This window comes from Enhydra lutris, unplaced genomic scaffold, assembly GCF_002288905.1.
Source record: "Enhydra lutris kenyoni isolate GAN:26980312 unplaced genomic scaffold, ASM228890v2 scaffoldscaffold5, whole genome shotgun sequence".
Taxonomy (NCBI): domain Eukaryota; kingdom Metazoa; phylum Chordata; class Mammalia; order Carnivora; family Mustelidae; genus Enhydra; species Enhydra lutris.
Window position 1 is genome coordinate 48033391 of NW_019154089.1, and position 26805 is coordinate 48060195.

At 35.1% G+C, this 26805-nt stretch overlaps 1 protein-coding gene across 1 annotated transcript in view; it reads left to right on the forward strand.

Annotated features, from left to right (window-relative positions):
* Positions 1-26805, forward strand: part of LOC111140909 (RPTOR independent companion of MTOR complex 2) — a 134092-nt gene that overhangs the window by 399 nt on the left and 106888 nt on the right. The window lies entirely within an intron of this gene.

The following is a 26805-nucleotide window of genomic DNA, read 5'->3' on the forward strand; positions in this document are numbered from 1 at the left end:
CATCCCCCTTCCCGGTGCCCGCTTCCCTGGCCCCCCGCCTTTCTCCGGGCCTCTGGGTGCGGCGAGTGCCGCGGAACGCCGGGCGGGACTCAGCGGAGCCGGCGACCGTCTGGGTGTTCTGGACCCCCGAGGGAGCGTTTAACTCCCATCCCGGAGCTCGTGCAGCCATTCGCCTGGAGGCGGCCGGCGGGAGGTAGAGGCTGTTATTTAGGTTGCCGGAGGATGTCTGAGGGAAGAGCGACCACATCCTGCCCTCCCCGTCCCCCAGAGCAGAAGCCGGACCTGCTGGGTTCTTGCTTGCCTGCGTGACTGCTTTACTGTTTGCTCACCGCCCTGGGGGACCCGCAGCATTGATAACTCGGTAGTGAAACCTAGAATCGGGGACTATGGTTAAGTGTCTGGTTTACGCTGTAGTTCATTCCCGTTTCCCTTTCCCCGGTGGCTGGGAGTGTAGTTGGCAAAGACCGCCCCCTCACCCTCGCTGCAGGTTCATTGTTTACCTTCTGCAGTGGCGACGGGTTTGTTTACACCTAGGGAACTGGGCGAACCCCGCGGTTGTGTTTTTAAGGATTTAATCCAGCTACTGGCCGGTGAATCTTATACTAGTCACCGTAATGGAGTTTATTCGACAATATCTCGCTGAAGATACAGTAGTTGTATACAAGGTTTTTCTTTTTTTTTTTCTTCCACGGTAAACAGGATTTGGTCTACTGATTCCGAAGAAGTCATATTTCACACCGGCTAGAGTGTAAGCTGGTTCAGCTGTACAGAATGAGTTTCTTTTCTGAGATCTGAAAAACGCTTTAGGAAGTTAAAGTCGTAAACATTTCATTAAAAACTTAAAAAATTTAACCCATGTTCTACTTGACGTAATGACTGTTATCTAAAGTATTTGTCAGACGCGGGCTCATTGTTGAGGCTCATCTCTGGTATTTAAAGCATAGTGCATTATCTGTTGTATTTTATATTTCACAGTGTAAGATAACTGTTATAAACTAAACGGCTGCTTTTTGTTTAGCTACAAGAGTACATTTTTGTACGAATATTTTATTCTGAAAGTTCAGGGACTTTGTTTTGGGCGAGCTAGATGCTGGTGTTAATAGGCAGGTGGGTTTCTACTAATGCACTAAACAAACTTTTTTTCATTAGTGTTCATTTTTTTCACGAACATTAGTATAGAAAGATGTAAAGCTTTTGACTTTTGTGTAACAGTTTGGAAACTTGACTTTAAAACACAGACACGAAAAATCTGTATGAGATGTATGTGGTAATCTAGTAAATTGCCTAACAAAAACAAAATTCCCACAGGGTTCAAAATTAACATTTGTGTTCTGTAACAGATGTACTTTATTAGTGATTTAATTTATTCATGGGCATATGTATTTAGATGGTGAAAAGGGAACTTATTAGATAGATCTTCTGTCTTAATTTTCTCCTTAAAAGCTTGTTTGGATGTGGTGCTAGAAATGTTATATTTGTGCTTTAGGTTGAGTTTGCTGAGCTGTATGTAGCAGTTTTTGTGATTGGTATCAAAATTTTGGTTTGTAAAAAAATGTACAAATTTGTTTTGATACCTTTGATTTACTTCAAACTTACTCAAGTGCACAGATAAGTGTATGTTTACTATTTAAAATGTTATAGTTCCTGCACGCTTTGTGAACACTATTGTCAGTAGATGTTTTTAGGATAATGCAACAAGTAAAAAATGCTATTTCTACTTGCCCTGATAAAATATAGTTTAGTTTGGAATATACACAGCCAATTGAAATTGATGGCAAAAGGCATATGCAAGTAAGAGAAGCTATATGAGAATAAAAAATAATTTATTATATGGGGAAGCTGTTGTTCAAGAGACTGCTTATTCAGACAGACATTTCATTGTTGAAAGGTTTGTGAATCTAAAGTCTTGTGGATCTAACCTCAAGAAACCTCATGAGGAATTATTCTTTAGTAATAGTTTTTGAGCTCTAGGGCAGTCTGGTTGCTCCTGAAAGGCAGCTGTTTGTGGATTGAATTACAGTACATTTTAGATAAAGTTTGGGTAACCAAAACTACATGTTTTTAGTGTGAAGGCAGTGTTTGATCTCATTTTAATTGTTTTTATATAACCTTTGAGAAATTCATTGTGTAGCTGTCTCACAGAGTTCATTGTTAAACAGAGGTCATGGTCATTGTAATTCCTAAAGGAACCCTCAATGTATAGTGAAAAGAGATCAGACTGTACAGTCAAATAGTTCTGGGTTTTAATCTCAGCGGGCATACTTAATAGGTGATGTGGGGCAAGTTATTTGACCTTGTTTAACTCTTGTTTTCTTCAGCTCAAAGAGGTAACGTCAAAGGGCTATTAAGAATGTGAGAAGTGAATGAACTAATGCTTAAAATACTCAGTACAGGAGCTGATACTTTTGTGAGTGATGTTAACTAAACGTTAGTTGTTTTCCCACACTATGAAATCAGTTGTGATTATTTATATCGCACTTAAAGTATTTCAAAGTTGTTTCGAACATTATAAACTTAATAAGGAATTATGGTATTGAGGCTTTCATTTTTTTGAAACATACTATTAATTGGGTATAGCTTGTCTGACGTAGAGTTCTTGAATATAACAACTGTAAAGGAATATTCTGTGAGATTACCAGTAAATTAGGTCTAAGCAAAGAGTATCATATGTACTTAAGATAAAATGTAGTATTTTATTTTATAGAACCTTAGAATTTTTCTCTGACTCCAGAAATTTCTTAGTAATAATGATTTGTCTAGCCTTGCAAGCTTCTTGAGGCCCAGGAGAGTTCTAGGCGCTTTGGTTTTGGTAGTTAGTTCATACATAGTGTACTTCAGTTAAAAATTGTTGGTGGACTAATTTTGATCTAGTTTAGGAACTTAATTGCAGTAGATCTCAGAGTAAACTTACTGGTGATTGCTGCTTTCAGTTTTGTTCAAACAACTACTTAATTTTGTGAAAGTCCCTGATAGTTGCTATTGATATAATTTAAATACTCTCTCTGTTTTGCATGCCAATATCTATTTTGAAACCGAAATGCTTCCCTTAGTCACTTCCACTGCAAGGGTAGCCTGGCTTTTTTTTATCAGTCTCATAGTACATTTGTGGTACTGAATAACGTGAAAAGACACAGGGTATTCTTCCTGTGTGAGTTCTTCTTACTGTACGGTAATTTAATCATTGTGTTCAAAGTGAATTTTTAGGACATGGACAAACCTGTAATGAAATCTTTGAGAATAGAATTTATGTAATAGTATTGAGTTTTATTTCTTGATTATCCAATTCTTTTACTTTTCTGTTAGAAAGAATACAAAAATTGGCTTAGTTGCTGTTTCATACTTAGATAGGAAGGTTAACTGAGTGATGCAGATTTGAATACTACTTTTTGTTTTATGATTTTTTTCTAGCGAGCAGATAGATTACTCATGTTGTTTAATTGCTGACTTGAGTTAGACAAAACAAACGTTGACTGAATGTTTGTTATTTACTAAATGCTGAGTTAAGTGCTGGAGGAATGAAGATAAGGAAGATGTTATTCCCCTTTTTAGGTGTTTACTGGAACAGATTAAGCGATTGTAATATGGAACTATAAATTAAGTAACCAAACTGTACAAGGACCAGAAATAACCTAGAGGAGAAAGTGGTGAATTGTTTGGCAGGTAGAGGATCAGAGAAGGCTTCACAGAATGTTTGACTTCTCATAAGAATAGTGGTGGACATAATGAAAGGAAACATGGGTACCAAGAGATTGTACCACACCTTCTGAAAGGTAAAAGTCAGCAGGAAAAGGAGCTGCCTAGGAAGCTCCACTGATGTAATCTAAGAAATGGTGGTGAACTAGACTAGAATGTTGGAGTTAGAAATGAAGGTCAATATATATTGAAATGGAGTAATCAACTAATTTGTTTTCTTTAGATTTCAAACTGACTACACTGTGCAGAGAACTTATTTTATTAAGAAGGTCAAAGCTGTCTAATGTGAATTCCCTTGACTCCTTCCCTTTATTTTTTAAAGTACTCTTTGTGCCCAGTGTGGGTCTTGAACTCAGGACCCCAGATCAAAAGTCATGCTCTACCTACTGAGCCAGCCAGGTGGGTGCGCCTGTCTTCTCACCTTGATATTTTATACATATGTATCTGTTGGTTCCCTGAGTCAGGGAATAAAGCATCTCTGTTCCCTTTCAAGGCTAACCTGGAAAGGAATTTTGTTCTTTTAATACTGTTTCCTCTAAGATTCTTTGTAGAACTGAGATCCCTTTCTTCTTCATTTCTTCCTTCCTATTGGAAGTTTTCTTATGTTCAGTCATCATTTGTTACATCCTTCATATGGATCAGGTACTAAACCAGGCATCGGATGATGGTGGGAGGTGTGGAAAGATAAAGACAAAGATTACAAAATATCTGTTTTTCCATCAACTCTACAGAAAGAATAGTTCATCCTCACTCTAGAGCTTTCTTCCTTAACCACTCTAGTCTTCTAAGCACAGCTTTCCCAGTGTACTGAAAATAGTTTTTTGAAGGATGCTGGTAATCTCATGTAAAATTCATTGGCATTTTTAAATTCCCTATTCTATTTTAGAACTACTGCTGTATTAATAGTTTTGTTCCAGGCTCTAAAATTTGTTATCTCACTTAATCTTTAATAACTGAGGTACTCTTTTTATCCCTATTTTAGAGTTGAGGATATAGGCTTTAAAATTCTAAATGTCTGAAATTCAGGTTAAGTAATTCAGCCAGGGTCATAGGATTAGTGAGCAACTGCAGATCATGCACTTGTAGGCACTACACTATTGCTATTCTTGCAACTATTTCACTTGATTTCTGTGAAATATTCTCCTGCTTCTTTTCCTGCCTCTCATGCTGCCCCTTCTGTGTTCCCTGACTAGTCTTCCAGCTACTTAAGCAAGTGAACCTTAAGGTTCTGTCCTTTATCTCTTCTTTCCTACAGGGCTAGGTGCTATGTCCCTGAACAGCCTTTATACTGAGAGCTTCAAAAATCCATGAATTGGGGGGGAAAAAAAATCCATGTGCTGAGATAATTATGATAATTACATTTTATTCAGACTCTTTCTTTTAAGCTTGCAAAACATACTAGTATTATGTGTCTACTACTCATCTAAAAGGCCTAATGTGTAAAACTTTGCATCCCAAAGCATATTCTTTTTACTTTCTAGTTACCACCACCATCCTTTGTAATAATCAAGCTATGTTGATTATTATGCCATGTTCCTTCAGATTGCTGGTGAAATATCTAAGGAAATCTGTTCTTTCCTATAACATTGTCATTGGTCTTGTTCACATCTTTATTATCTCATTTGGATGATGTAAAATCTTTTCTCTCACCTTTTCTTCACTTTCTCTGCTATATCATTGCCAGGATTATTATCCTGAAATGTAGATCTGATCTTATCATTCCCTTAAATTAAAAAAAAAACAAAACAAAAACAAAACCCAGAACACTCACACTTCCCTGGCATGTTGTTGCTCACAGAATAAAGTCCAGATTTCTTAACTTGGCATTGAAGGCCTTTTATGATTTATTCCAGAATTATTATCTTCTGTACTGTCTTAATCATACTATTCTGTCAGCCTCTGTGCAGAGTTTACTTGTGTAAGACACTCTCTTCCTTCTTTACACACAGTGCGTTTCAGCGGGGATGGGGAAAGTTAGCAAGTCCAAAGAACTTACCTCCCCATATTTGTTCTTTCCCCTTGGAGATTGTGTTATACCCCTGGTTGAGAATCCGCTTTAGAAAAAATGATTTATTCCTTGCATATGGCATGTGGTTTCTATTTACTTGACCTTGTGTAGGTGGTTTCCTCTGCCTCGAATTTCATTTTCAGTACTCTTTGTTGAAATCCTAATTCTTTAAGGTCTAGGTTACTTGCAACGTCTAGAAATCATCCGAGTGGGAATTCACTGGGATTGCTTCCTCCTCTGCTTTTCTACGTTGTTTGTTCCTTTTAAAAATATCACTTCTCCTTGCCTTACGTTCTTTGTCCTGTTGTTTTTCCATTACTGTATCTTAAGCTTCCCCAGCATCTATGATATAATAATGACTGAAGCATTTTATTGAATGTCAGAATGGAGAGAGAGATAGGAAATGGAATAGTACAGCATTAAGGAGAGTAGAAATGAAAGAACATTTTAGGTTTGCAGTCCTGAGGGACATTGAGATTGATGGTGCTATGAAATGAAGAAATCCATTTTGAAGGGATGATAATGAGTTAAGCTTTGTACTTTGAATTTCAGGCGATTAAGTCAGTCATATATAAAAGGTAGCTGCAAATACTGGCTTGGTTCTAAACTTGTGATCTGATTGTTCTCTGCATGGGGCGTTGAGATGGGAGAATGTAAATGGAGAAAGCGAAAGATTTAAGTGTTAGGATAAGCTGAGGAGAGTGTCATAGCTTAAGAATCAAAAAATGAGAAGAAGGTGAAAGAGAAGAAAACTAGCAAGACTATGATCTCAGAAGACAAGAGGGGAGTTTTGGTTGAAGAGACTGCAAGACTGTAGCATTGAAGTTGGTGTCTGGAGAATTCCGTTCTACTCTTCCTTAATATAAGGATGATGTTGGCATACTATTTAATCTCTCTGGGCTTCAGTTCCCTGGATCTCTGAAATACATACTACATTACACATGTAGCACTGTCACCTTCTGTCTTTGTGATCTTCAGATATCTCCGTGTTTCTGGGATATTGAAAGGTTAAAAAGAAAGCATTACAGCCTCGTTAAATCACTGTAAGAAGTATTCCCATAAACAGTAATGATTACATGTAGGAGTGATGGTATTTCATAGCACTTTAAATGTAAATTATAGTCAACTCTCAATTTCCTTTTAAGTGATCATCTGCAGTGACTTGCTGCCTCCTCCCCCTCCCAGGTCTCAGGCTGAAAATAGGGCTGTGAAAAGCACAGTGGGGTGAGTGAATGGTTTGCATGCCTGTGTGTCTGTATCTCTGACTGTCACCAAGCTAAATACAGTCCACTCTCATTTACCTGCACTTAAAAAAGGTGAATAATGACGGAAGAGTGCTAAATTACATAATCTAAATAGCATTACTTGTATGTGGCTTGGGAAGATTTTACATTCTTTCCTCCCCTACAATAGATTGATATGTCTTTTCTTTTATGTGAATTATTAGCATCAATTTTTATTTCCTGAGCAAATACTATTAGAATAGCAAACATAAATAGGTGAAAATGTATATTAGGTGAACCACATGCGAATATTTGAGAGTTGACTGTTAATGCTTTTTGGATCATCCATTGTTTTGTATTATCTGTGCTTTTTTGTTAGTGTGGCCAGGTTAAAGCTGAATAGCTACTTTAAAATTTTATCTGAATATACTTCTAAAATTATACAGATGCCAAACTAAAATGAAGATAATTGTGTAAAACTAGATAAATATAACATATGTCCCAAGTCATAGGATTGAAAGAGAACTGAAACTTAAGTACATTCTTAAAATCCCTTTTACAAAGTCTTTGAGCCAGGCAGATTGCATAAACTGAGCAACGTACCTGGTAATGATGAAATTTGTATAAAATTGGGGTGTGCCAGAACTTCAAACATATCCTATTTATGAAGTTCAGTTGAGTTTTGTAAGAAATACAGAAGACCGTTTTTTAATTACCTGCATTTTCAAGAATTTAACTCTTTCAATTACTTTGCCTTTTTTTTGCTCCAATGGTTTGAAGATTAGAATTTATAGTGGTTTGTTAATGCCAGTCAGCATATTTTTGATCCATATATTATATAATTGAGTTAGTAAGTGTTATCATGAATCAGGAAGGCACAATTCTTGGTTTCAAGTTTATATTATAGTTGGGATATACTTGTATCAGGTCGTAGTATAAGACAGTAGTATTTGAAGAACCTGTTAGTTGTCCTTATAAAGGAATCAAAAGCTGGAGGTATTCAGAAAATTTAAAAAATGGGAGATAGGTAAGGAATAGCTCAGAGGGAAGACCTCATAGAAGTCTTGACACCGGTCAGACTGTCAGACTTTTTTGCACTAACGGTAACATTTGCATAGGTAGAACTTTGGTTCAGAGTTTTAAAAAATTGCAACTTAATTTTGTGAATTAACATTTCTGGCATATTATTCCATACTTGAAGGTAATGTTGAGGAAAAGTTGGTGACTATATAATTCTCATAATTATTGAAGATTAATTATATCTCTAAAGTAGGGCTCTTCTGGCCTTTAAAGGTAGTGCAGTACCGGACTGAGAGCTTTTAGGCATACTGTGAAATAATTGTGTGCTTGTGACTATGAGTATATAAATGCTTGGCTGTTATTCCAAATCCAAGTATAAATGACTTTTTTTCTTCCATTGTTTTGTAGTATATGTGTTTCCTTTCCCCTTCATTAATACTGCATGTTCAAAGGGCTCTATAAATTTGTTATCAAACTTACTTCGAGATTTATGTAATTTGGAAATAGAGATTATATATGAGATGGGTAGTGTTTTTGTTACTTTCCACACTGAAATGACCATATTTGCTGACCTCGGAATTTAAACACGTGGCCTCATGGTGAGATAGAATATTTGAAATTAAGATCATTCTGAAAAACATGGAATGTTTCATTGCTAAATCCAGACAACCTACCCAGCCCTCTAGTTATTTGGGTAAATGGTATACTGGGGAAATTATTGCTTTTATTAAAGTGGCAAAATGAGAGTTGAATTGCATCTTGCAGGGATTTTAGTGATCTTGTTCAGAATCCAGTGTAATTTCATGTGTTTTTTAAAATGAATAAAGAGTGAAGAGACACAGAAGCTGTAAACAAAGAAGACTGCCAAGTAATTTACTTTTAGTTACTAAGAAGGAGCAACTTGCCAGATAAAAGTGTATTTAACTGCGTTTAGATGTGTGCAAATAAATATATTTATCTGTAGTCTCATACTTCGAGAAATCACATCTTAAGGTAGTATTGCTTATTCTTTCCATGCTTAATGTTCATCCCTCATATACTAAAACTTTTAATTGCCCTGTTTTTTTCTCTGCTCATAATTCTGTATAATATACTCCCTAACGTTCACCACACCACCACCATCACCACCAACCCCCTTACCCCAAGAAAAAAAAAAAAAAAGAAAAAAGAAAAAGAAAAACTGAAGGGAATAGAGTTGCAGAAAGAGTGAGAAGACTCCAGTGGTTGGAGGTAGGTGAGCTGTGAACTCTTAACATTTAGTTATATGGCAGTTTCTGTGTGTGTGACCAGGTGGCTAGTGGAATATTGTGGAACGTTTTATTTATATGTCTTGTGGATAAATTTTTAATTGTGTCTATTAAACGATTAGCATAAAATCATGATAATGGAATATTTGAATACAAATAGCTATTTTCTGCTTTATTTAGAATGACTTGTGTTTTTATTTTATTGATGTAGTTTGGGATTTCTAATGTTATTTTTGAATGGCATAACTTGGTACAAAGCAGGTCAGATTATTATATAAAATTTCATATGTTATGTAAGAATAATTCTCAACATAAGTTTTTACAACTTTTTAATGAGTTAAATTTTAGATTAGCATAGCCTTAAAAAATGTTTAAATCACTTTGTATATTTTAATAAGAACCTTACAATAACCTTTTTCTCCTTTGTCATGGGAGATGTGTTCATGTTGCACCATTATTTTGAATACGGAAATATAATTGTTTTACCTAGTGAAATGGAAGACTTAAAAAGATGCTAATCATTCTTTAAAAGGAGATAAAAAAGAAGATTAAGAAATTCGGATAAGCTGTTGTGTTGCCTTTTACTATGCTGCTGTTTCTTTTGATAGTTATTTTATTTTATTTAAAAAGTTTAGACTTACTTTTGAATCCTAGGAAGAATTTTTCACTTACATCAGTAATTGTTTCTATATTAAAGGTACTGTAGAGAATAAGTACAGTTATTTTTAACATAAGTAGTTATATTGCAAGTAAATGTTCACTTAGGATACTTTGAATATGAATGGATTGGGGGAGGTATGTGTGCATCTACATATTATGTTTATTTTTAAGCATATTTGGAAATTTCAGAAATTATTTTATTAGCTCCCCCATTCAAAACGAATCTTGATGTCATCCACCATCACTCAAACCTTTCATTGATAGGTAGCTTATTCTAAGTTGTTTCTTTGCTGAGCGGCTAAGTTTGTTAATGAAATTCTTATATCAAATTAACCAAAATTTAATAAATCATCTTTAAAATTGATCCTAGTTCTTTCATGTTTTTATTTTGTAAATATTCACAAATAAAAGTAATAGGTTTACTCATGTTGGACACTGCTATGTACTGTTAGAGTCTTACCTTTTCTTCTCATACAGGCCAGTCCCCAACTACTTACTGAGTACTGCTTATGTGTCCAGCATTGTTCTGGTTGTTAGATGTTTAAGACATCATCTTTGATTACAAAAAATAGCAGTTACCATATTTTGAACTTCATTATATGTTGGAAACTGTTAAAAACATTACTTAAATTATCTAATTTAGTCTTCCTACATTTCTAGAAAATATGTTTTAATATCCTTATATAACTGGTGAAGAAAGTAGGGCCCAGAGGGAGCCTAAGTAGTCCAAGGTCATACTGGCAATAGAAGAGAGAGGAAGGATTCAGATCCCATTCACTGTTTTTGATTCTAAAACCCATTCACTTAACCTTTTATAATCTTTCTAAAAACAAGTACAGTAGAAAATAAATCATTGCTGGAATAATTAGCGATTAAATTAGTATGCTGTTTATTATAGTAATGTTGATTTGGAGCCCTCAAGAAGAAAGTTACTGGTTGAGCTCTGAAATATACATTTTAGCCATTATTGATATAATTATTTCTATAACTATTACATATTTCTCTCCTTTGTTAAGAAGAATATATCAACTACATTTTAACTTTTTCTCTTTGGCTGGGGCTATCATGAATGTCGATTATTTTGTTGGAGGTGGGGGCAGAACAATTTATTACTACCATGTGTGACATTGGACTGCTCTTTTTGATCTTATGTGCTATTTTCTTATACTCAGCTATCACTTTACATTGCAACTCTTATTCCTATATTTAGCAGTTCTTTTTTTACTTTTACTGTGCTATAAAATATAAACTATATAACTGGACTTGCTAATATTAGATGGAAAATAAATATCAATAGGTTGTGATTATGTAGAATTAAGGGCTCCTGCTGTCAATAATATATGTTACCTGTAGTGAATAAACTTGGTGATGATACATACTTTGAATCTTTATTGCCATTTTTTGGTGTGCTTACTTTTACGTCCTAGTTGTTTTCCAGATAGCATGGCCTCATAGTATATAGTTCAAGGTAGGCGAGGTATGACTTGATAGAATTAGTATATATGTATACAACATGGACTGTAGGATTATATAAAGATAGATATTAAGGTACAAAATATGACTAATATGGACAAAATAACATTAAATAATATGCTAATTGCATAAGATAGAGATAGTCTAACTCTCTTTGTAGCTGAAAGCATGGCCTTTAGAGTCAGATCTGGATTTGAATCTTGACCCTGCCTCTTAGAAGTTTTTTGAGTTTGGACAAGTTGCCTTTTCTGAGCATGTTTTCTCATCTCTGCTAAAAATAACACTTGAGGAGTGAATAAAATGTAAAATATTTATTACAATTTTGGCACAGTTTGGCAATATCTGTACCTAATACCTATATATATTAGGTGTTCTTTAGTGGTCATTTAAAACAACAGAAATGAGAGAAGGGAAAGATAAGTGTGAGCGGGGGGGAAAAAAATAAAAGAAAGTGGGGCATTGTTACAGCTTTGAAAGAACAGGATGTTGTTAAGAGAAATTGAGCGTAAATAAAGGCATTAAACATTTTATTGAGAGAGGAATAATAAGGATATAGAATTTTAGTATTCATATTGGATTCATTGTAAGATAGGGGTAAGTTACTGAGGGCCTTGAAAACTGAGATATTAGATGCTTTTCTCTTTTTACATGTTAAAATACATAATGTTGTCAGAGAGCAGTAAATGTTCAGTTACTTTTTATTTAAAGAAAACAGATCCAAAAAATGTTTGTCATAATTGTATAGTCCTATACATTTTGATAAATTGAACACATGAATAAGCAGAACCTGGATCAAGAATCAGAATGCTGCAATACCTCAGAAGCTCCCATTCTGTCTCTTTCGAGGCACTACTTTCCTACACGAAATATGCCACTATTTTGACTTCTAATACCATAGATTAGTTTGGCCTGTTTTTGAACTTTCTGTGATACACTTATCCAGGTCTGCTTATATCTATCAGGTATGTGATGATATGGATATATTCTTTCCTTTTGAATGGGCAGTGGATTTGAATGAGTGGATAGAGTTTGGAATAATGACGTTAATTCCAACTTTATTTTAAAAATTTAAATCATTTTCTGAATATATTAGTCTTTTGCCTCTTTAGCCTGATCTTTTGCTTTAATAAGTTGTAGTCAATACATTCGATAGGTGAATTTTTATTTCTTAATGGTTGTTTAAAGAAAAAGTATAGGGGCTCCTGGGTGGCTCAGTGCGTTGAGCCTCTGCCTTCGGCCCAAGTCATGGTCTCAGGGTCCTGGGATCGAGCCCCGCGTTGGGCTCTCTGCTCAGTGGGGAACCTGCTTCCCCCTCTCTCTCTGTCTGCCTCTCTGCCTACTTGTGATCTCTCTCTGTCAAATAAATAAATAAAATCTTAAAAAAAAAAAGAAAGAAAAAGTATAATCAGAACTCAATAAACTCAAAGCTACAGGTTAGAAAGAAGATTGGAAAAATTTAGAATTCCAGTGCAATAAAAGTTTTGTGTTGACCTAATAAAATTGGTGGAATGATTACTGAAATTGGTTAGTATTTCTATAGGAAAAAAAGGGAGGATGATAAACATTTCTTGGTCTTCACTTAAAATGATATGCTGATACAGAAATATCAGTGTGTTAATATTTTAGATTTATAACATACAGTTTTAAGTATTAATCAAAGTTGAAAAGTTGTTAGAGTATAAAATAGAGATGCTTCTCCTTGAAGGAGCATAAATGTTTAAATGTCTTTTCTGATTCTCTTTCTTAAGAGCTCAGAAGGGGCCATTAGAACACTCGTCTAATCCTGCTTTAGGTTTCAACATATTGAGAGAGTCGTAAAGTAATGCAATTGATTTTTTTAGGAGACATAGTGGAACTTTATGAGGTTAAGTGAGAGTGCTGAAGACCTCATTGATAGTTATAAAGTGTCTTTAAATGATTGTTTTTCTCTCTTTCCCTGTATTTCTCAATTTCTCTCATTGGTTTCTGTTTCTTTATTTCTAGTTTTTCTTCTTATGACTTTAATATAATAGGACGTGCTATAGAAATGGACATTTGTCTTTTGCTGTACTTGATAATGTTTTATGTTCCTTAATTTAAAATAAATTTTAACTGTTGAAAGTTTTTTTGTTTTTGCTTTTACTTCGTCATTGGATTTTAGGGCTTTTCTTTCTCCCTGAGTTGGTGGTGCTTTAATAGAAAAAGATTCCATTGCTCATCTCTTGGTACTTGTCCCCAAGAAATTAGAACTGAGTATTGCATAGGAAATTGGTTAAATACTTGAAAGCAACGTAGCACTATGTGCTTAGCATAGATTAGTAGAATAAAGAACATTTTACTTATTTCAGTATGCAACAGCAAGAGTAAATGTGAAAGTGAAACAAGTATTCACTCTACTGAAGGTAAAGAAACTTCTGATGAAGTGCATTTTTTAAATGTTGATATTTTAAAAAATATTAGTATTCACTTTGTTTTAAATATTCAGAATGTTTAAAATGTTCATGTATCTACTCTGCGAATATGGGAAACAATAAATTTGGAATTCCCTGAAGGTGGGAACATAGTAATAACTTTCGAAGATCCTTGCTGATTCTGTCTAGACTATTTAGTTCATTGAATATGGATTATTAGCTATCAAAAAGTGCTTCATTTTAGTGGTGAATTTTGAGTGAATGCTTGTTTAATAGTATTAATTAGGAATGACAAAATGCAGTAAATCTATATTTTGAACCATGTTTTTCAGGATTATATTACTTACTGCTCTTGTACACACCAGTACATCATATTTCCCCCCAATTATTTTAAATGATTTTTCCTAGAATAGTGCTGAAGTAGTAAACTCTTGGCTGTCCAATGTGATCAGAGGTTGGTCTAAAATGATATTTTGATTATTTTGTGAAGGGTCTATCGAATGATGTGTTGTTTTAGCAGACAGTCTAGAAATTATATCCTTTGAAGTATATGTTTCCTTTAAGCAGTCCCCTTGGAAGGATCTGTACTTTCTAGTGGTGATGTCCCTGTTAGAAAGATTTTAAAAATTCTGCTTCTGAAGATTGCTAAAGCTTATAATACAGCCCTTTAAATTGCTGTTTGATTTTTCCTTTGGGGATGAATTGGAGTTCAGGAACTGGTCAAATATAAATTGTGGTCAAATATAATGGGGATTCATTAATTCATGGATTTATTCCCTTACTAATTTGAAAAGAATTCATTGAGCACCTGGTATATTCTCAGCACCGTATTAAAAACTGGGATGTGTATGACAAGATGATTTTTCTAAGAAAAACGCTGCCACTATATGTGATGACTCCCATTGTAATCTAGTCCCTGGCTACTTCTACAATAATCTCATTGCCTAACTATTTTCCTCTTATTCACTTTATTTGGCAAAACCTCCTCCTTGCCATTCATTCCTACCCATAGTCTTTTTTCAGAGCCAGAACCTTTGTACCTCTGTTAAATCCTGTCTGAATTGTTCTTCCCCCATATCTGGAGGCTTCATTCCTCAGTTTGTGTAATTCTCTGTTCAACTCTCAGTTTATCAGTGAGGCCTTCTCTGATTGTTCTATCTAAAGTAGCCCTTATCTCCCTCACTTTCCATTCTTTTATATTGTTTTTTCTTCCATAGTCCTTGTCACTATTGCTGTTACAGTATTGTTTATTGTTTGTCTCCAAAGAATGTAAGTTTTATGAGGACAAACACTTTTTTGTGTGTTCACCATTGTATCCTCAGTGCCTAGAACAGCCCCAGCACATTGTATGTACTTGATTATGTATTTATTAGTGGAATAAATGTCTGTGAAGTTTATGTTTTAGTGTGAGGGCTCCAGATTGCTTACTTAACATCTTGACCGTATAGTCACTTATATCAACGTATCTATGTCTCAGACTTAATTATTGTTCTAAAAATTTTCTGTATATTTCATCTGGGCTAAGAGCAGTACTTTAATGGGGCCAAAGCAGGAACCCAGGAGACATCCTGGCCTCATTACTTGTCCTTATTCTACACATCAAATCTGCTACCAGTCTGATGATAATGATTTTATCTCTGAAAAGTGTTAAATCTGTTAATTTTATTACTATTTTTTAAGATTTTATTTATTTAGAGAGAGTGCATGGTGGGGGCAGCAGAAGGGGAGGGAGAGGGAGAGGGAAAGGGCAAAGAATCTCAGGCCGACTCTGTACTGAGTGTGGACCCTGACAGGGGCTCCATCTCAGGGTCATGACCTGAGCCAAAACCAAGAGTAAATATTCAGCAGACTGAGCCACCCAGGCATCCTAATTATTTTTATTTCTGCTACTGTGCCTTTATTTGGGCTACCATTTATTTTTCCTGGATGAGAGCATTGGCTTCTTAACTACTCTATCCATTCTAGTTCTATCTTCTCCCAATCTTTATTGTAGCTAGCAATAAGGTTTCCACATAAATTAATCTTAATATCCCCAGCAGGTTCAGTATCTTCCTTCTTTGGGCTTTTATACTATATAAAACTTTCTGTGTTACCTTTCTTATAACATTGTGATAATTTGTCCATGTCTGCCTTCCTCAGGCACCGTTGAAAAACATTTATGGACCTTTGCTATATGCAGGTTACCATTCCTTTCTTGGTGATTCAGTGGTGAAAAAGATTGTCTCTCTGTGGGTGAGGAGATTATATTCTAGTGGGGGAGAAGGCAGACAAAAAACACGTGAAAACAAAGTTAAGGACTGATGCTCTGAATAGTGTGCAATTAGGTATCTGAAAGGGAGTTGAGTGGTAGTTGGGATTGTCAGAGAAAACTTCTTAGAGGCAGTGATACTTTTGATTCAGGACTAATGAGGAGGCATAAAGTAAAGATATGGGGGGTGGGTCTACTTACTTCTTTCTAGTAAAAGAACATGGTACAAAAGCCCAGAGATAAGAACAAATAGTGGTTAGTGCTCAATGAACCAGAGGGAGAAGAGAGAATGAGACTAGAGATTGTAGTATGCTTGCAAAGGGAAGCTATTAGAAGGTTAAGCAGGGGAGTGACATTATCTGATTATTTAGAAAGCTAACTCTTGATTGGTCTGTGGATAGTGGACTGAGGCCCCTGGAGAAACCTGTGCATGGCACATGTCACTAAATCAATGTTAATTGAATGAATAAGTGAATGAATTAATCCTTTCACTTTATATCCACTTTGAATCACATAAGACTTCAGTACTCAAGAGGAGAAAGCCACAAAACCAACATTGTAGAAAGGATGGTTGCATTAAAATTGTGCTACGTGTGTCTAACCCTAATCACCTTAGTATTTTGAGTTAGCAAATAATGTTTGAGTTGTCATTAATGACAGTTCCACCATGAGTGGAAATGCTGTATTCATTCATTTATTTATTCAGTTAATTACTGACTATATACCATGGCCAGAGTATTCTGTTAAGTTTTCTGAAGTCTCAAGGTTGAGGTTACAAGATAAATCAGACCTTGCTTTTAAAAATTAGTTACTTGTCATTCAGAAAATGTAGACTGGTTGGTTAGCTAAACTTGATTGACAAATCAGGAGGCCAAGAAGGGAGTTACTAGCCTTCCCTGACCTTTGTAAAATATGATTCTGTTCATTTCACTTTCCTGCTGCTGTTGCTAGATGCTTCTTTCATTTAGATATTGAATCTATCATTGAAAGTATAAAGAAATAGGGAAAGTACAGGAATGGGAGCAGTTAATTTTATTTGTGGGAGAAATTAATTTTACCTTTATTCTCTTTAATGTTTTTAAATTTTTTATTCTGAATATGAGCTCTAAGCAGAATAGCTTACAGGCAGATTTTTGGGAAAATCTTGTCTTAATATCACAACTTCTACTTATGTATTTTTAAAATTGTACTTTCTTTTTAAAGTGAATGAGGTCCTTGCAACGTGTTCTCTTTTAGCATGTAGACTTTCAACTGTTTCAGCTGGTTAAGCTGAAAATTTTTATTTTTTTACCAAATTTTGCTTGTTGATTCTGTGCACATCTGTGCATGATGATGATGATTATTATTATTTTATAGTACTCTTTACATCCAGTGTGGGGCTTGCATTCATAACCTCAAGATCAAGAGTTGCATGCTTTCCTGAATGAGCCATGCAGGTCCCTCTGTGGGTGAACATTTATTTAGTTGATATTTTTTATTTGCCAGACAATGTTCGAGGTCCTGAATATGAGTATGTGTGCTCTGCAGAGGTGCCCAGGGATCATGACATTCTTTCCCCTGAGCATCACTGAGGCTTCATAATCCTCAGTGTAGAATTTCTGGCAGTGTTAGGGGTGACACTAGACTAGAAACCTGTTTTACTATAACAAATATAGTTCTATAATGTCTGGGTTTTGGTTTGTTAATCGAGGGATGTTTTGCACTTTTAGCAAATAAAGAAGGAGCAGTTAAGTTGTATTATTGTTTTTTACTGTTAGCATTTCCTGGGGAAAGTATTAGTTAAGTGCAGCAAGGACGTTGTAATAGCCTAAAATAAATAAGAGAAATACTACGAAATATTTTGATTAGTGATCTGCTTTTAAAAAATACTTAGTAGGTAAAAGTATTTGAGTGGAATACTAATTAACACTCAAATTGAACACTCTCATGCTATGGAAGATTAATCGCTAGAAGTAGCATGCATGTGATTCTTTTTTTTTTTTTTAAGAATTTTTTTTATTTATTTGACAGATCACAAGTAGTCAGAGAGGCAGGCAGAGAGAGAGAGAGGAGGAAACAGGCTCCCCGCTGAGCAGAGAGCCCACTGCCCTGAGACCACGACCTGAGCCGAAGGCAGAGGCTTTAACCCACTGAGCCACCTAGGCGCCCCGCATGCATGTGATTCTTAACTGATAATGTTATTTCTTCATTTGATATTTCTCCCTTGATCTGAACTGAGCATTTTTAATAAGCCAAGCTTTGCACTAAAGAAGGGCTTCATGGTTTATGAACTAGTGTTGTTGAAGTTTACTGGTGTGGAAGCTTAAAGCTGAAGCTGAATAAGCACCTAGAGTTAGTTGGCAGACACTTTAGAGATGACTTAATGTAGTGAGACTTTTTTAAAAAAGAAAAGGGCTCTGTACATACTAACAAGGTTGCAACTATTACTGTACTTTGAGGAGACTTATGACAATATTAAGCAAGTTGTTTGAGATAAACTGGTTAGAAACGACCCCCATTGTCTTTATTAAATGTTTACATACATTTAAACACATAAAATAGGAATTGCAAATTATTTCCAACCTTGTTGGTAATTTGTACAGGTCTGAATGAACTACTGTTTACTTTTATAGCACTGTATTTTTCTTATAATACCAATTTAAGTTATTTTGCCTATAAGGTAAACAAATTGTTTCTTTTTTGAAAGTATACATTCCTAATTATTACCTAATAATTAATTCCTAATTATTTCCTGGGAGAGTAGTCTTTTCTTAAGGTCTGATTTTGTACAAGATGGATTTCTTTTTTTTTTAAGATTTTATTTATTTGAGAGAGAAGGAAATGAAAACTGTTTGTAGTAGGGGAGATCTAGATTCAAATTCTTGCCATAATATTGCAGGGAAATATCTGACGTACTATTTAATTTTCTGAGCCTAAATTTTCTTATATGTGGGAAGGGATATAATGTGCATCTTGCAAGATTATAAATACTAAATGAGGAAACTTTTTTAAAGAAGTTAGCATTGTATCTGGCAAATACTTAGGTAAAAATCCAGAGGGAAGATGTTATTAAATAAATAATAGTTATTTATCCATTCTTTTGATCATGGACATTTGGGTTGTTTGTAGTTTCTTGTTATTATAAATAATTATAAACAATGATTTTCTACATGGTCTTATATGTGAATTGTGATACTCCTACCTAAATTTCTCTAGGTTATGTAACTTGGTGTAGTAGAACCACTGCTTATATTATATATATTTATATATCTGTATATGGCTGTATATCTCCTGTATCTATATCCTCATAGGAGCAATATCTAAGACTTGCTCCAGAATCATACTTTTGTCAACACTTGGGATTATCAACTTTTATTAAAAATATTATATTATGAAAATTATTAAACATAGACTTAAGTAGAGAAAAAAGTATAGGAACCCTCATGTATTGCTCACCCTACTTCAACTATTATAAACATATAGGAAAATCTTATTTCAGCTGTTTATCCTCCTCTCCACCTCATGGATAATTTTAAAACAAATGCCAGGCATCTAATAATTTCATTTGTAGATAACATCAGTTGTATCTCTAAGGGATAGGGAGTTTTAAAATCTATAACTAAGGGATGAAGATTCTAAGGGATATATCTCTAAGGGATATGGACTTTTAAAGTCTATAACTACAATACCATTAACACAAGTAAATTAACAATAATTTCTTTATCTCATCTAATGTTCAGATTTTCCTGACCGTCTTATAGATTTCTTTTTCTTTAACAGATACCATTTTGAGTCAGGATTCATACAAGATTCTTACACTTTTGATTATTTTTATTTTCTTAGTATGTAAAAAAAAAAAAAGCAAACTGTCCATCAAATTGCTTTTATTTCTGGATAATTTGTCTTCTTTCTGTAATAACAATTTTTGCTTCGGTTTTAAACATTTTTAGTAAAATAAGTTTACATGTTTATTCGCATCCTACTTTGGGATTTATTGGGCATCCTGATTCTAAGTATTTCATGTCTTTGAACAATTCAAAAAATTCTTAGTATTTGACTTTTTAAGTATTGCATCTTCTGCATTTTTCTTTCCATTAGAAATTCTTATTAAATCTATGTTAGGCTTTCCCATTATCTTTCTTGTTTTTTTAAGCTCTTTCATGTATTTCATCTCCTTTTCTTGTGGGCCACATTCTGTATAAAACTTCAGATGTGTCTTTCAGTTAATTATTAATTCTCTTCTTAGCTGTGTTTATTTGGTTTATCCCCCCACTGAGTTTTTATTTTAATCATGATAATTATTTAAAGAAATTATGCTTGGATGTTTGTAATTTTTTAAATAAGTGCTCTCTTGAATCTTTTATTTTCAGTCCTTTTTCTTTGAATTGGAGGTTTGTTAAGTTGTAGCTTCCAAATCTCACAGATACAGCTTGCGAATGCTGCATGACATAGCCATGCTCATCTGAGCATTGTCTATGACAGCTTTGATGCTGTAGCTGCTGAGTTAAGTAGTTGTGACAGAGATCGGATGGCCTTCAAAGCTTAAAATACTGACAGTCTCACCCTTTGTGGCACAGGTTTGCCAATATGGTCCTACTCCCCCCAACCCCTGCTGCCTTAGATATATAAAACATTATTATTTTATTGTTTATATATATATATATATATATATATATATATATATATATATGATAACTCTAGTATTTCAAGCCTTTGTAGATTGTTTTGTTGTTTATTGTTTCTGTTTATAATGTCTTATTTTCATGTTTCCTTCTGTGTTTATGATTTTTGCTTGTGCCCTTTAAATTTGTTAGGTTACCCAGGCTAAGTGCGGGTACCTGGTTGGGTGAGTGGGTTATGGGGGCTGGTTGATGGTTGAGTTTGCTTTTTCTACTGCCTGGGAGTATGGTAGACCAGGGGCTACTTTTTTTAAAAATTAAAAAATTTTATTTTTTTAATCATGGTAAGTGTATTCTTTAATCACCATCATCCCATCCAACTTCCCCTCTGGCAACCATCAGTTTGTTCTCTATAATTAAGAGTCTCTTTCTTAGTTTGTCTCTCTCTTCTCTCTCTCTCTCTTTTGTTTGTTTGTTTGTTTGTTTTTGTTTATTTATTTCTTAAATTCTACATACGAGGGGTGCCTGAGTGGCTCAGTCAGTTGGGTGTCTGCCTTCAGCTCAGGTCACGGCCCCAGGGTCCTGGAATTGAACCTGCTTCTCTCTCTCCCTCTGCCTGCCACTCCTGTTTGTGTTCTCTCTCTGTCAAATAAATAAATAACATCTTTTAAATAAATTCTGCATATAAGTGAGATCACATACTATTTTTCTTTCATTTTGCTTAGCATTATACTTTCTAGCTCTATCCATGTTGCAAATGGCAAAAATTCATTTTTTATGGCTGAGTAATATTCCATTATATATACATATATTCCATTATACACACATACACACACCACATCTTCTTCCATTCACTTATTGATGGGTACTTGGGCTGCTTCCATAGTTTGGCCATTGTAAATAATGCTGCAATAAACATCGGGGTGTTACGTATCCCTTTGAATTAGTGTTTTTGCATTTTCTGAGTAAATACCCAATAGTGTGATACTGAATCATAGGGTAGTACTATTTTTAATTTTTTTGAGGAACCTCTGTACTGTTTTTCATAGTGGATGCACCAGTTTGCATTCCCACTAATAATGTAAGAGGGTTTCATCTTCACATCCGTTCCACCACTTTTTTTCTTATGTTGCAGATTTTATGCATTTTGACAGGTGTGAGGTGATCTCATTGTAGTTTTGATTTGCAGTTCCCTAAGTGATTTTGAGCATCTTTTCATGTGTGTGTCTTCAAAGAGATGACTGTTCATGTCTTCTATTTTTATTGGATTATTTGTTTTTGTGGTGTTGAGTTTTATCAGTTATTTATTTATTTTGGACACTACCTCTTTATTGCATATGCCATTTGCAAATATATTCTCCCATTCAGTAGGTTCCTTTCAGCTTTATTGTTTCCTTCACTGTGAACACTTTTTTAAAAATATTTATTTTATGTATATATGTAAAGAGAGAGAATGGGAGAAAGGAGGGACGGAGGGAGAGAGAGTCTTAAGCAGACTCCATGCTGAATGCTGAGTCCAATGTGGGGCTTGATCCACAACCCCAGGATCATGATCTGAGCTCACCCAAGAGTCAGATGCTTAACCAGTTGCACTACCCAGACACCCCTAGAAACATTTTATTTTGATGTAGTCCCAATAGTTTATTTTGCTTTTATTTCCCTTGCCTCAGAAGATATATCTACAAAAATATTGCTATGGCAAATGTCAGAGACGTTACTGCCTGTGCCCTTTTCAAGGAGTTTTATGATTTCAGGTCTCACATTTAGATCTTTAATCCATTTTTACTTTATTTCTGTGTGTGGTGAAACAAAGTGGTTCATTTTCGTTCTTCACATGTAGCTCTCTAATCTTCCCAGCACATTTGTTGAAGAGACTTATATTCAGCAAGGGGCTACTTTAAATTAAAATTCTCAATGTTGGATTTTTTTGGACCATGCAAAAGAGTACATACATCTAAGTTCCAAAGCCTTGTACAGTGGCTTCAAAATCTCAGGGAAGTCTTTATTCGTTTTGTTTTCAGCTTTACCCAGAGGTACTCTTTGCTATCTACATCTGTCTGATGCATGTGCTTCCAATTCACACTTTTTCCTGGGAGAGTAGTCTTTTCTTAAGGTCTGATTTTGTACAAGATGGATTTCTTTCTTTTTTTTTTAAGATTTTATTTATTTGAGAGAGGGGGAGCTCGAGATGCACACAAACAGGGGAGGGGCAGAGGGAGCAGACTCCCTGCTGACCAGAGAGCCTGACAAGGGGCTCAATCCCAGGACTTTGGATCGTGACCTGAGCCAAAGGCAGACACTTAAATGACTGAGCTACCCAGTCGCCCTGTACAAGATCAATTTCTTGTCTTGTACTTGTCCAGGGATGAGCTGTAGTCTTTAAGTCCTGTATTTAAGCTCTAGAGCAGTGTTTCTCAAACTTTAATGTTGTACTGGCGAGCCCCAAGATCACCCCAGGTTTGATAATTTTGAGGGCTCATTATGGCAAAAGATTACAAAGCAAAATCAGCTTAGGGAAAAAGGTACATTTGGTAAAATGAGGGAAACCAGGTGTAAGTTTCTAGTGTCTTCTTCCTGTGGGGTCATTCCTCTCCAGCAACAGATTGTGAGAACAAGTGAAATATTGTACAACAGGGATTTTGTTAGAATCTCAGTCCCCAGGGTTTTTTTTGAGGATTTGTCAAGTAGGTACCTTTCATCTGGCAGGTAACAAAATTCCAGACTCACAGAAGAAAAGCTGGTATTCAGCATAAACCATATTGTTTGTGTAAATAGTTTAGGCCCAGTGAGCCACTCTCATCAGATAGGGTGGTGGAAACCCTCCCCAGATTTGTTTCTAGATTCCAGCCAAGGGCCAACCTTGTAAGTTAAGCAGGCCTTTTTTTTTTTTTTTTTTTTTTTTTATTTTTTTATTTTTTTTTTTTTTTTTTTTTTTTTTTTTTTTTTTTTTTTTTTTTAATTTAAAGATTTTACTTACTTGTTTGAGAAGGAGAGAGAGCATCAGTGATGGAGAGAGGCACAGGGAGAGAGAGAAGCAGACTCTCTGCTGAGCAGAGAGCCCGACGTGGGGCTTGATCCTAGGACTCTGGGATCATTACCTGAGCCAGCGGCAGACGCTTAACCAACTGAGCCACCCAGGCACCCTTTAACCCATTGAGCAGACCTTTTAAAGGAAAAGCAGTTAGGCCTGCTATTAAATTTTTTCTGGCTAAATGTACAAATGAAGCACCTGAGGATTTTGTTTTAATGAAGAGTCAGATTCAGTAGGTGTAGGAGGGCCCAACATTTGGCATTTCTAATCACATTCAAGTAGTACCCATGTTGGTAGATTGCAAATGTACTTTGGTAGCCAGGTAGTTACTCTGAAAGCTTGAAGTCCTTTCTATTAAGTGTTTTTTATTCTAAATGACATGTTTTTATTTTGAATAGTGGGAACATTTTTTTGTTGATGGTTAAATTCTCTGTGTGGACAACCAGTAGTTATTTCTGGAGTGATGTAGTTTATTTCTTACTAAACTATCAAACTTGAATAAAGAGATCTAAATTTATACCTCAGTATTTCCATAATTTTGTGTCACTGGGAACATGGAAAAAAAAGACAGTTTTAGTGACTGTTACAGAAAAGGGTACAAGGTCTAGAATGTTGGTAGTATTAATTGTACAGTCCTACAGTCTCTTACCAACTTGAAAACCCAAGAACTCTGAAAATGAAAACTATTTTCATGAATAACTTGACCTGAGAAAACCTAACCTGACCTAAATTCATTTGGCAAAAAAAACCTGACCAGCATTTGTATTATCTCAGTGTGTCTACTCATAGCTTTTACCTAAAAAATATTCTTGTGGGTGAATATGCAGTGCTGCCTCAAACCCTTCTGGGTATGGTGCATCTGTGGTAAATACTACATTTTGAAATAAATATATTTGAATTCCTAACCCTATCTGACCCCAGGTTTTCACATGAAGCATCATGGTCCTTTAGTGGAAATATGGAAAACAAATATGTCTCAAAAGTATTATCAAAATGCATAAAGAAATATAAAAATATTAGCAATTAGTGGATCATATTCAAACCTCCTGTTCATGCAAGATGTAACCTAAGAAATGCATTATACTGGTTTCATTTGTAGTAATTCATAGCTTTTGAAGGTTAATTCAAAGAGAATTTGTAAATATGCTTTTAGATTTTGATTATTGGTGTTAATGCAATTATTTATGCATGACTAAGTGAAATGTGAGGAAGAATAACAAGTAGTAAACTTGTAATTAGAGGATCTGTTTACACTTGTATTACACAACTTAATTGTGCATTACTGTTTTTTTGCCCAATTATAATCATCATTGTCCAGTGTTGATAAAAAAACTTAACTTCTCATTTTTTACTTTGATGCATGGGACTCCAGATTAGCCAGTATGTTTTTGTTTTGATAATTTTAGGTGAGTTTTGTCTTATTTGGTGTATAGAAATGATTTTACTTAAACATAAAAACATAATGCTAAATATGGTAATATCTGCAAATCACTGGTTCAGAATTTAGTAATATATAAAAACATGATAATACTGTAGTAGTGTGGTATAAGAATGCTCAAGAGAATGGCCCAGTTTCATTCTTCTGCATGTGGCTGTCCAAATTTTCCCAGCACCGTTTATTGAAGAGACTTGTCTTTTTTCCATTGGATATTCTTTCCTGATTTGTCAAAGATTAGTTGACCATAGAGTCAGGGGTCCATTTCTGGGGTCTCTATTGTGTTCCATTGATCTATGTGCCTGTTTTTGTGCCATTACCATGCTGTCTTGATGATCATAGCTTTGTAATATAGCTTGAAGTTAGGCATTGTGATGCCCACAGTTTTAGTTTTCTTTTTCAACAATCCTCTGGCAATTTGGGGTCTTTTCTGGTTCCATACAAATTTCAGGATTGTTTGTTCCAGCTCTGAAAAATGTCGATGGTATTTTGATAGGGATTGCATTGAAAGTACAGATTGCTCTGGGCAGCATAGACATTTTCACAATATTTATTCTTCCAATCCATGAACATGGAATGTTTTTCCATCTTTTCTTGTCTTCCTCCATTACTTTTATAAGTGTTCTGTAGTTTCTAGAGTATAGATCTTTTATCTCTTCGGTTAGGTTTAGTCCTAGGTATCTTACGATTTTTGATGCTATTGTAAATGGAATTGATTCCTTAATTTCTCTTTCTTTAGTCACATTGTTTATGTATAGAAACACAACTGATTTCTGTGCATTTATTTTGTATCCTGTCATGGTGCTGAATTGCTGTGTGAGTTCTAGTAGTTTGGGGGTAGAGTCTTTTGGGTTTTTCACATGAAGTGTCATGTCATCTGCTAAGAGAGAGTTTGACTTCTTCTTTGCCAGTTTGAATTCCTTTTATTTCTTTCATTGTCTGACTCCTGAGGCTAGGACATCTAGTACTATGTTGAAAAATAATGGCGAGAGTGGGCATCCGTTTGTGTTCCTGACCTTAAGGGAAAAGCTCTCTTTTTTTCCCCATTGAGAATTTTCTTATGCCATAAACAAAGATAAACTCAAAATGGATGAAAGACCTCAGTGTGAAACAGGAATCCATCAAAGTCCTGGAGGAGAACATAGGCAGTAACCTCTTCAATATCGGCCACATCAACTTCTTTTAAGTCATGTCACTAAAGGCTAGGAAACAAAAGCTAAGTCAGACAACAGTCAACAAAGCTAAGAGGCAACCCACAGATGGGGAGAACATATTTGCAAATGACATTATGGATAAAGGGCTGGTATCCAAGATTTATAAAGAATTTCTCAAACTCAACACCCAGAAAACAAATAATCCAGTCAAGAAATGGGCAGAAGATAGGAACAGGCACTTATCCAAAGAAGACATACAAATGGCTAACAGACACATGAAAAAATGTTCAACATCACTAAGTCATCAGGGAAATACAAATTAAAACCACAATGAGATACCACTTTACACCAGTTAGAATGGCAAAAATTAACATGACAGGAAACAACAAATGTTGACGAGGATGTGGAGAAAGGGGAACCATCTTATACTGTTGGTGGGAATGCAAGATGGTACAGCCACTCTGGAAAACAGTATGGAGGTTCCTCAAAATTTGAACATAAAGCTACCCTAGTACCTAACAGTTGCACTACTAGGTAAGTGAAAAGAAGGGGCACATGCATCCCAATGTTCATAGCAGCAATGTCCGCAATAGCCAAACTGAAAGGAGCCGAGATGTTCTTCAGC